Source organism: Camellia sinensis, chromosome 8 (genome assembly GCF_055761805.1).
Source record: "Camellia sinensis isolate YWXY chromosome 8, ASM5576180v1, whole genome shotgun sequence".
NCBI classification, from domain to species: Eukaryota; Viridiplantae; Streptophyta; class Magnoliopsida; order Ericales; family Theaceae; genus Camellia; species Camellia sinensis.
In genome coordinates, this window is record NC_138968.1 from 184,682,620 (window position 1) to 184,692,763 (window position 10,144).

The 10,144-nt window shown below is 38.6% G+C and overlaps 1 pseudogene across 1 annotated transcript; it reads right to left on the bottom strand.

Moving 5' to 3' along the window:
• Positions 1 to 1,967: 1,967 nt before the first annotated feature.
• LOC114294446 ((-)-germacrene D synthase-like) lies at positions 1,968 to 8,718 on the bottom strand (annotated as a pseudogene). The gene is made up of 6 exons (XR_014339234.1): positions 8,583 to 8,718; positions 7,845 to 8,217; positions 7,263 to 7,481; positions 3,167 to 3,308; positions 2,817 to 3,065; positions 1,968 to 2,357 (listed from the first exon to the last, which is right to left on the bottom strand). The product of XR_014339234.1 is annotated as a (-)-germacrene D synthase-like (transcript).
• Between the last annotated feature and the right edge of the window lie 1,426 nt (positions 8,719 to 10,144).

Sequence of the window (10,144 nt, forward strand, 5' to 3'; positions counted from 1 at the left end):
TGATTTATGCTTTTTCCTATTTATCATGAAGTTAGTAGGGGCATGATTGTTTGGATTGTAAAAAATATATTTTTAATTAAAAAAATAGGTTCACTTTTGAATTTACATCAGCTAAGTTTTCTACAACTATATATAAAGATTGCCAAAATGATAGGACTCATTGAAGATAGAACGAAGATAACTGTTTATAAAAAATAGCTTCACTTGGTTTTTTTTTTAGGATAAATTATAAATACACCATTAAACTTTACTTAAAGTATGAATTGCCCTCTATAGTTTAGAAAATTATAAATACCTTCCTGTTAGAATTTTTTATTTAACAGAATTAATTAAAAAGGTAAAATTTCTAACTGTTCAACTATACAATAATAAAATTATCTGAATTATTAATTGAAATAAAATTTTAACATTATTAAAAACTATTAATTAACCTGGTGATTTATTAATAAAAAGCCCTATTTGTTATGTTTAGGGAACATAATGTAATTTCTAGAACCAAAGGGAATAATTTATAATTCAAGTAAACCTCAGGGGATATGTTTATAATTTACCTTTTTTTTTTTTTTATAATATACTCTTTGTTTCGGCTCAAAAAAATTTCACTGTATCTGGATCATAATTAACTAAAATATTTTATATTATGATTAATTATAGAACAACATTCACTATTTCTCCTTATTTATTCTTGATTTCATCATATTAAATAAATAAATAACAAGTATAATTATAAAAACAAATTGTTTGTTTTTTTTTTGGACATTTAGATATAAGTTCTAATTTATAAACTTATACTACATTAAATCCTAGCTAAGATTTTTTAGATCTTCAAGTCCCATTAAATTTTTAATAATGATTGTTCATTATTTATGATTATTTATAAAATAACATGATGATTTGACATTTATTTTGATTTTTAAAACTTTAAAACATCAACTTTCAAATTGAAAAAACTAAAATAAAATTTAATTTTGTTTTGAAAAAATGGAAAAACTAAATTATTTTTGGGGCATTTGCACACAAGTTTGATTTATGAACTTATACTTCATAAAGTCTTAACTAAGATTTTTTGGACCATCAAGTCCTATTAAATTTTTAATCATTAGAATTGCTCTTCAAACAATGATTTTCATCATTTATGATTATCTATAAAAGAACATGATAATTTGACATTTATTTTGATTTTCAAAACTTTAAAATATCAACTTTCAAATTGAAAAAAACTAAAAAAAAAAAATTATATGCAAAAATAAATAAATAAAAAACTAATTTCTTTTTTGAAAAAATTGAATTAATTTTTTGTTTGAAACTGAAAATTTTGGGTCTATAAAGGAGCATGATGATGGAATACTGATGTGCAAAACTGGAAAAAAAACTTTAAAAATAAAAAATTAATAATGTTCTCAGTTTTAAAACTGAAAAAAACTGTTAATATTCTCGATTTTATTGGATAGTTAAATCAAACTAATAAGTAGAAAGATAAAAATGTTTAATCTCATACTCTGTTTTTTTCATCAGTTAGTGAAACAATTATCTGGAATATTACTATGCAAAAATTAATAATGTTCTTAATTTTAAAAATTAAGAAAAACTGATAATATTCTTAGTTTTACTAAATAGGACTTATTGGTTCAAAAACTCTTAAATAAGACCTAATTACCATAATATTTGTAAATAGGACTTTAGATAATTAATTAATTATTTTTTATTATTTTTTTTAAGCCTGTAAGTTAGATTCTCCTCCATGTTAACATGAATTGTAATGTAATCATGATCCAAACACACTACATAGATTAAATTACAAATTCCTATTCAGGTCAAGTTTGGCAACTCCAATATAATCTATCTTTTTATGTTTTTATCTTTTTTTCATCACATCACCTCTCTACTTTTCTGCACATCTTTTCATAAAAAGACAAAAAATACACTTATTTAGGTTATCTCAAACAATCCTTGAGTGTAGTCATCATTCAACCATTGATGATGAGACTCACATTTGAAAACGAAATTTGACTATTATTAGATGAAATGCCTTATTTATTTTTAGTCTTATTTCGATACATAAAGAAAACTATTACACGGAGATGGGATTAACAAGCACTGAGATGATGATATCTTTGGTAATTAGTGTAACCATCACCATGTCCATAAATGACTTCCATCATCCGTGAGAGATTAAGAGTTGGTAATAGTAGAGGCAGAGGGAAGAGCCTATTAGGATTTTGGAGTTCTTCATTGATGTCTTTCCCAGCAATGTCCACCATTTCTCTTATTTTCCCACATGCTTCTTCCTCGGACAAACCGTGTTCCCTCATGTAGCATTGCACACCCGAAGGTACATCCCCTCTCTCTTGCTCAACCTTCAAAATTTAGAGAAAAAATCGTTAGATTACCACGAGCCAAACACACTTTAGGGTTGACAAAATTTGGGTCAAAAGAAATATTATCCTATTGTATTTCGCTACGGATCTTTTGTCCAAATCTCTTATGCCCTCTTGTTTTCTCTCTACCACATGACAAGGTTAGAGGTATCAATTGTGTGATACAAAAATGACTTAAGACAGACAATATAAAAAGACATTAATAGAAAATCTGAGTTCATATTTGAGTTAGACATTAAGAAACGTAACTGCATCACTTGTAGCATAATAGTATCGAGAATAAAAACCGATACATATTGAAAATTGAGTATCATGGTAGTAAAATTTTAAAAATCATTTGCAAAAAATAATTTTATAACCGTCGAACTAGTTATATAGATTATGAATACAGGCTGATATTTAAAAATCATTATTTGACCTCAATATATTGTGAGGTACCTTATGAGTTTGGTTGTCATCAACCAGCCTAGCAATTAGTGCACAAGACTTCACAATTTTGGGAACATTAAGCACCCAATCAAAGGCTTCCTTGGTTGCAATCTTTCCAATGCCAACAAGGGATTGAACAGCCAGCATAGGATAACCACTGCTCATCATAGAAATGCTCAAGTACTCCTCAAATGTAGGCATATACTTGGTGTTAAACCAGTTTGCTTCCACAAAGTAGGCTCTAACTAGACCTTTCATCTGAAGAAAACCACACAAATGTAAGTATTAGACAGCTATTATGCTGAAAAACTAAGTTAAAGATAGTCTTGTTTGGATGAGAGAAAATTTTAATTACTTACTGCTTCTTTTGCATAGTATATGTGGTAGGATCTCCCCTCGTGGGTCATTATCTTGTCCTCCATTTCCTTCATGACATCTGAGAGTGCCTCGAAGCAAACTTGCATGTATTCAGGTAAATCACTGATAGCTGCTTCTTCCCACCTATGAAATTAGTGATGTCATGTTTTTAATCAGAAGACGTATCAATATCAATCACGGTATAACGGTATCAGAAGTATCAAGTGATATATATAAAAATCTAGTGTCGTGGGTGTGAATTTTAAAGCCACCAGTTGCATGTTGGGATCTTGGATCCCGCCTAAGACCTTATAGAAATTATTCCATGCAGAAAAACACACCCACACTCAAGGAGACACAATATTTAACGTGGTTCGGCCTCAATGCCTACGTCCACGGGAGAGTAGCCGGTTATCACTATAACAATGGAGATATTACAGAAACATTACAATAGAGGAGGAGTTCACACTCTCCTCACTCACCCACTCACCCGTCGCCCTCGCTCACACCGAGGAAGACGGTCTCTCCGTCTCAGATATGTCACTCTCTGTGACTTGCTCTGCTCTATCTCTCAAACCTTCCCCTCAGCCTCCATTTATACACTAACAGAATGGAGATGGAGATGCTGGCCTTGCATATGGCCAGCTATCTTGTGTGTTGGCTTCACATGGCCAGCTCATGTGTGTTGGCTTCACATGGCCAACTCTTGCAGCACATGGAGAATCACCCCTCACATGGTGATGATATCCCACAAATCACCCCCTCAGTCCATGTGAGGTGATCCACAACAAAACCTGCTGCCAAGGTATCAAGCACCCCCTGATTGGATGCCCTGTACCCCCTGCTCGGGATACCCTTGCATTACCGTGCAACTCCTTGCATGATGAACACGGGAGCAACTAGAAAACTTCAGAGTTTGCCACATCAACATCCTCAATTTTCCTTGCTCGGAGCTTATTTCTGAACAACCAGCCTTTGCTTTCTGCACTTCAGAACAACTTCCCAGCGATCTCATACGCCTGTTGTCTGTGCTGCAATCCCTGATGTTCGGTTCTGTCTCACTTGTGCGTCCGTACTGATGTTTGATAGTTAGCCCTTCTGCCAAGACAACTTCCACCGGTCTGTACAAGTTACCACTATGCAACTCCGTGCATAGTGCTTGCACCCCCTTATTGGAGTGCATTGCAAAGCTCACTTTGCGACTCGAGATTGCAACCCTCCCTTCCATGCATCTTTTGAGAGGTTGCAAAATGTCTCTAACACGGAAGCAAAAGAAACTCTCTTCTTCACTGGCATAGTCTCTACAGACTTGGTTTCTTTGCTCTGAACTTTCTTCAAGATTGGCTTCGCTGGCTCAGATCTGTGCACCTTTGAACTGCCTCCTTGCGTTCCCGTGCACCGTTTTCGCCATTCCTGATGAAAGCCTTGCTCAATCATACGCATTGGTTGCGTATGTTCTCTTTTTGTACCCTTCGACTGGCATTTGACAACACTCATCTTTGTCAAAACTTCTCCTTCCAGTCTGTACAGTTTGTTGCACAATTTGCCTTGCAACATTTCTCTATCACCTCTGTGTACATGAAGAACCCCGCCACTAGATGAGAAACAATTTCCTTTTAGATCTAGCATACTCAGGGAGATTAGATTCCTCCGTACTCCTGGCACATGTCGGACCTCAGATAAAATTACTTTTCTTCCAGCCTTAGTAAGGAACCGCACTGTCCCTATGCCGACAACTCTGTTCACTGTGTTGTTGGCCATCCGGATAGTGCTACCGCTGACTCTTCGATAAGTGGAGAAAAGCTTCTTATCCGCACATATGTGGAACGTACACCCTGAATCCAAAATCCAGCCGGGTGTCTCCAACTCTGACGAGATTGTAAGCATCACCTCTTCATCGTCAGAGGAATTCACTGCAACTGCTGTAGTTGAGGGACCTCCGTGTCCCTTAGCCTTCTCTTTGGCTTGTCTGTCCGCCTTTTTCTCTGGGCAATCTCTTATTACGTGATCCTCGTGATCACAGTAAAAACACCTCCTCGTGTTGTCCTGTCTGGACTGTGAACGCCCTCTGCTTTTACTTCTTCCTCTACCTCTGCCCCTTTCTCTATCTCTGCCTCTACTTTCTGTGACAAGGGCATGGGACTGTTCTCCTTCCATCTCTTTCTTCCTTGCCTCCTCGTTGAATAAGGCGTCTGTGACCATCCCCATGGTCAGCTTCCCTTCGGGTGCAAAATTACTAAGAGAAACCACCAACGTCTCCCAGCTGTCTGGTAAGGAACTGAGTAATAATAATGCTTGTATCTCATCCTCCAACTCCATTTTGATTGATGCAAGCTGGTTCACAGGGCTGTGGAATTCACTGGTGTGTTCAGCAACAGACACACCATTCTTCAGCTTCAAGTTTATAAGCCTTCTCATTATCAAGGCTTTGTTCCGTGCGATCTTGGACTGGTACATGCCCTCCAATTTCATCCATAGGGCATAGGCGTCTGTCTCTTGGATAACATGGTGGAACACACTGTGGTCAATCCACTGTCTGATTTGACCAACAGTCTTCTGGTTGGTTTTTATCCAGTCCCCATCCTTGTCTCCATCTGGTTTGACCCCCTTTAGCGCTATAGGGTCAAACAAATCTCTACAATACAGGATGTCCTCCATCCGCGGCTTCCATATCGCATAATTAGAAGCGTTCAACCGAATCATCAGCCTTGAGACTGATGTGGATTCCTCCATCATCCAGAAAGTAATCTCTGTTTGAAAAACAGGCTTTGCTGTGAAGTCCGGACTGCTCAAATTAGCCGGAAAAGCACTTCGGATTGCCAAAATAAAAACTGCAAATTTTTGAAAATTTGTTTGCAAAATCTGACCGTACGGATGTGTCCGGAATACTCCAAATAGTCGGAAACCACTATTGGATCACCAAAAACGGACTCCAAATGGCTTAGATCTAGCCAAAACATTTTGTACGCCTCAGATCTGCGGCTGTACCTTCGCTGCAAAGCACTGGATCCTTCCCTGCCTCTGGTTGACGGGGCAGACACGTGGCAAACCTTTGCTGACGTGTCGCCACGTGTTGACGACGTGGCACGCTGACGCGGCCTGCGCGTGTTCCAGCCGCGTGGATGACACGCGCTGCCTGCCCACTCGTCTTCTTCCTTCGTCCGCGCGTGGGGCGCGTGGGGGAGACTTGGACTACGCGCCGGGTGCCTGCACGGCGCGTGTTGGCGCGTGACGAGACTGGGACTCACGCGCCAACTTCCAGAGGCGCGTGAGGGCGCGTCCGGCCTCCGTTGGGTGTCTGCTTTATATTTCTGGACTCCTCTCGTCGAGCCCTTGCTCCTGGTATGCTCAAAACCTGATTTCGAGCAACTTGATTTCTGGGCAGTTTCAAACAACACGCTGTTTTTGTTCCGAAACGCCACCAACGAGGCTCTGATACCACTTGTTGGGATCTGGGATCCCGCCCAAGACCTTATAGAAATTATTCCATGCAGAAAAACACACCCACACTCAAGGAGACACAATATTTAACGTGGTTCGGCCTCAATGCCTACGTCCACGGGAGAGTAGCCGGTTATCACTATAACAATGGAGATATTACAGAAAGATTACAATAGAGGAGGAGTTCACACTCTCCTCACTCACCCACTCACCCGTCGCCCTCGCTCACACCAAGGAAGACGGTCTCTCCGTCTCAGATATGTCACTCTCTGTGACTTGCTCTGCTCTATCTCTCAAACCTTCCCCTCAGCCTCCATTTATACACTAACAGAATGGAGATGGAGAGGCTGGCCTTGCATATGGCCAGCTATCTTGTGTGTTGGCTTCACATGGCCAGCTCATGTGTGTTGGCTTCACATGGCCAACTCTTGCAGCACATGGAGAATCACCCCTCACATGGTGATGATATCCCACATTGCAAGCAGTTGAACAAGGTGTAATGATCAACTATGAACTAGCCATATTGGTTGTAAATTAGCTCGTGATTAAGCTGCTATGAACTGATACTTATCGAGAAGTGGCCAATACAAATGTAATTTTTATTGGGACTAATATACAAGTCTACAAGTATCAGATGGATTAAAATTGCACACATACCTTTCTATTGCATCTGTAAATAATTGAAGTTCTTCAGGGGTACCATACACATCATAAATGTCATCTATGACAGAAGCTAATGCTATTAGTTTAGTCATAAAGCTTCTAACAACAGAGTACTTGGGTTCAAAATAAACCCCTAATATCCAGAAGTAGCACTCCACCAATCTATCCCTTGCGAAAGGTAACTTTGTTGCAATCTCTCTCTCTTTCCACCACCTGAAAAATTAGATTATCAACAAAAGATAAAAAATTAAACAAAAATTACACTGAAATTTCCATAAAGAAAATGTGAAGATTTAATGACGTGTCTTTAAAGTAGTCAATGGTCTAATTTTAAAATTATATTTCTTGTTTATTTTTTAAATATAAATATAATTAAATTAACTATGATTATTATATCAATTTAATTTGTTTCATAAATCATCTATACACAGACCAATAAAATAAAAAAGATCAAATCATTAGAATAAGACTTGTGATGGACCACAAGCCACCACTAGACTGATCTAATTCAGATAATAGATTGTAAACAAACCAGGCCATATCAGATAACCATAACTAATTAATAATTAAAGTCACCTTGTGATGTCACTTATTTCTCTCTGGTGCAACCTTTGTAAAAGATTGAAATCCAGCTTTGCTAGCTCCAACAAAACAGAATTTCTTTCTAAATCAGCTTGGTAGACATTGATGTAGTGCCTGGCCTCTAATATGGGCATTCCTTTGTGGAGAGGTACTTCTAGAGAGTGCGTAACTTGCTCAGAGAGAGGAGAGGTTAGGTGGGTTAACATAGACCTCAAGTGCTTGCTTGTAAATTTCAATGCTTTTTCCAATATATCTTCCTCTTGAACCCTTAAATGTGATGCCTCATATAAGCATAGCAAAGCTCTTGCATTTTCTTTCAGCACTGACTTGAACTCACATTTCTCATCTGTGAACTTTTTAAATGAATCTAGTTAGAGATAAAAAAAAAACACACATAAGAAACATGATAGCTTAGTGAGCTACAAGAGTTTGTGGTGTTTGGAAACTTACCAGAAGAAACGTGATAGTGTTAAAACCTTCACCTACCACTACCACCTACCACACACACTCACCTACTTCACCTACTCCTCACCTACTACAAATCCTCTCCTATATAATAGGAATCCTTGTAATATAAACATAACATACATAAATCAATAATACATCAGTTTCTTAACATGGTATCAAAGCAGGTTTAGAACCTAGTATTTTCGCTTCCCCGGCGGGCGGCAATCTCACCTTAGCCGCCCGCCGGACCTCAACCTAGTCCGCTAAGATTTTTTTTATACATACCTCGCCAGAGCAAAACCTCCAAAAGCCCTACCCTTCGCCGCCCACCACCGCCGTTGACGGCGGCGCAACCAGCACTCATCTCCTTCGGCGGCATGATCTTCGTCCTCGCCCACTGAGCAGAGTCTTGACCTTCCATACCGCGTCAGGAACGCCCTTTCTGGCATACGAGTTGAGCCGAGCAGCACTCGATTCCTTCATAAGACTCGCGAACACGTTCTCATCGTCGTCGTTTCTCGTCTTGGCCTCCAACAGAGTGAGATCGTATCTGTACCACTCGAACGCTCTCGACCCAAACACCTTCGCCACCGTCGATCCCTCTGGCACCATCATCGGCCATGCTTCTCTCCTGCTGCTCCAAAACTGGGGTGTACCCCTCAGTGTTAGGGAAGAAGCAACTTGTTTTCTTTAATCTGGGTGGGTACTCTTGTTTTCTTTAATCACTCTAATAATCACCCTCTTTTCCATACTCTGACCAAACCCCACTCGGCTCCCCACTACCCAATTTTAATTTTTTTAGCTTATTTTATGTATCTCCATATTCTTTTTTTTATTATAATACCAACACTTTCACCGCCCCATCCCTCACATGGGTTTGTCCCCTCTCCCCTCATATTTTCAACTTTTCTTTCCCTTTTTTCCCAAAGTCTTTGCTCTACTAAAGACGTGCCCCCATACATATCCCACCACCCTATTTCCACTCAACTTTTCTTTCTTTTTCATTTTTTTATTATTCTTTTTTTATCTTTTCTTTCACAAAGCTTCGCCCCCAACATCCCCCACTTTACTACTTTGTTTCTTTATTTTTTTTTATTTATTTTTTTATTCTTTTTTTTCTCTCTTCTTATCCGAAAAAAAAAAAACAAAACAAAACACACAACACCCCAACAACAAAAACAAATCCAAACTCATACCCACTGTGACAGGTCACCCAACCCACTGCCCACATCATGTTGTTCCCAACTTTCTTTCTTTTATATATATATATATATATATATCTCTTTTTATTATATTATATTAAAATACAAAAAAAAAAAAAAAAATACGAACACCATTTCCTAATTTGCACAACAAACCATCTTTTATTCATCTCAGGGATCAACCCCGATCACATTTTTAAACAAAAAAAAAAAAAACAAAAAAAAACAAAAAAAAAAAAACAAAAAAAAAAAAAAAAAAAACCAAAAAAACACCAAAACATAAAATACACCAACACACATCCACAGGCGGGATTTTTCTTCTCTACTCTGCTGCCGGTCTCTTCTTCTTGCCTCCGTCCTGCGCGGCCCTTGACGGTGCTGCCTCCGTGTTTTCCACGCCGCCGAGCACATTCACTCCCCCATACTCCTCCACTGCAGCATATGGCGGACCTCCAAATCGGAACATCACAGTGGCCTTCCGCTTCAGCTCCTTATTTTCCGCCTTTAGCACACTTATCTCTGCTCGCGCATCCTTATACATGCGTTGGAGCAGAGCTAGTTGGGCGTTTAACTGCTGCACCTCATTTGTCCTACTCTGCAGCCGGTGTGACAAGTTTGTGACCGCAGTCATGGTTTCCACACATG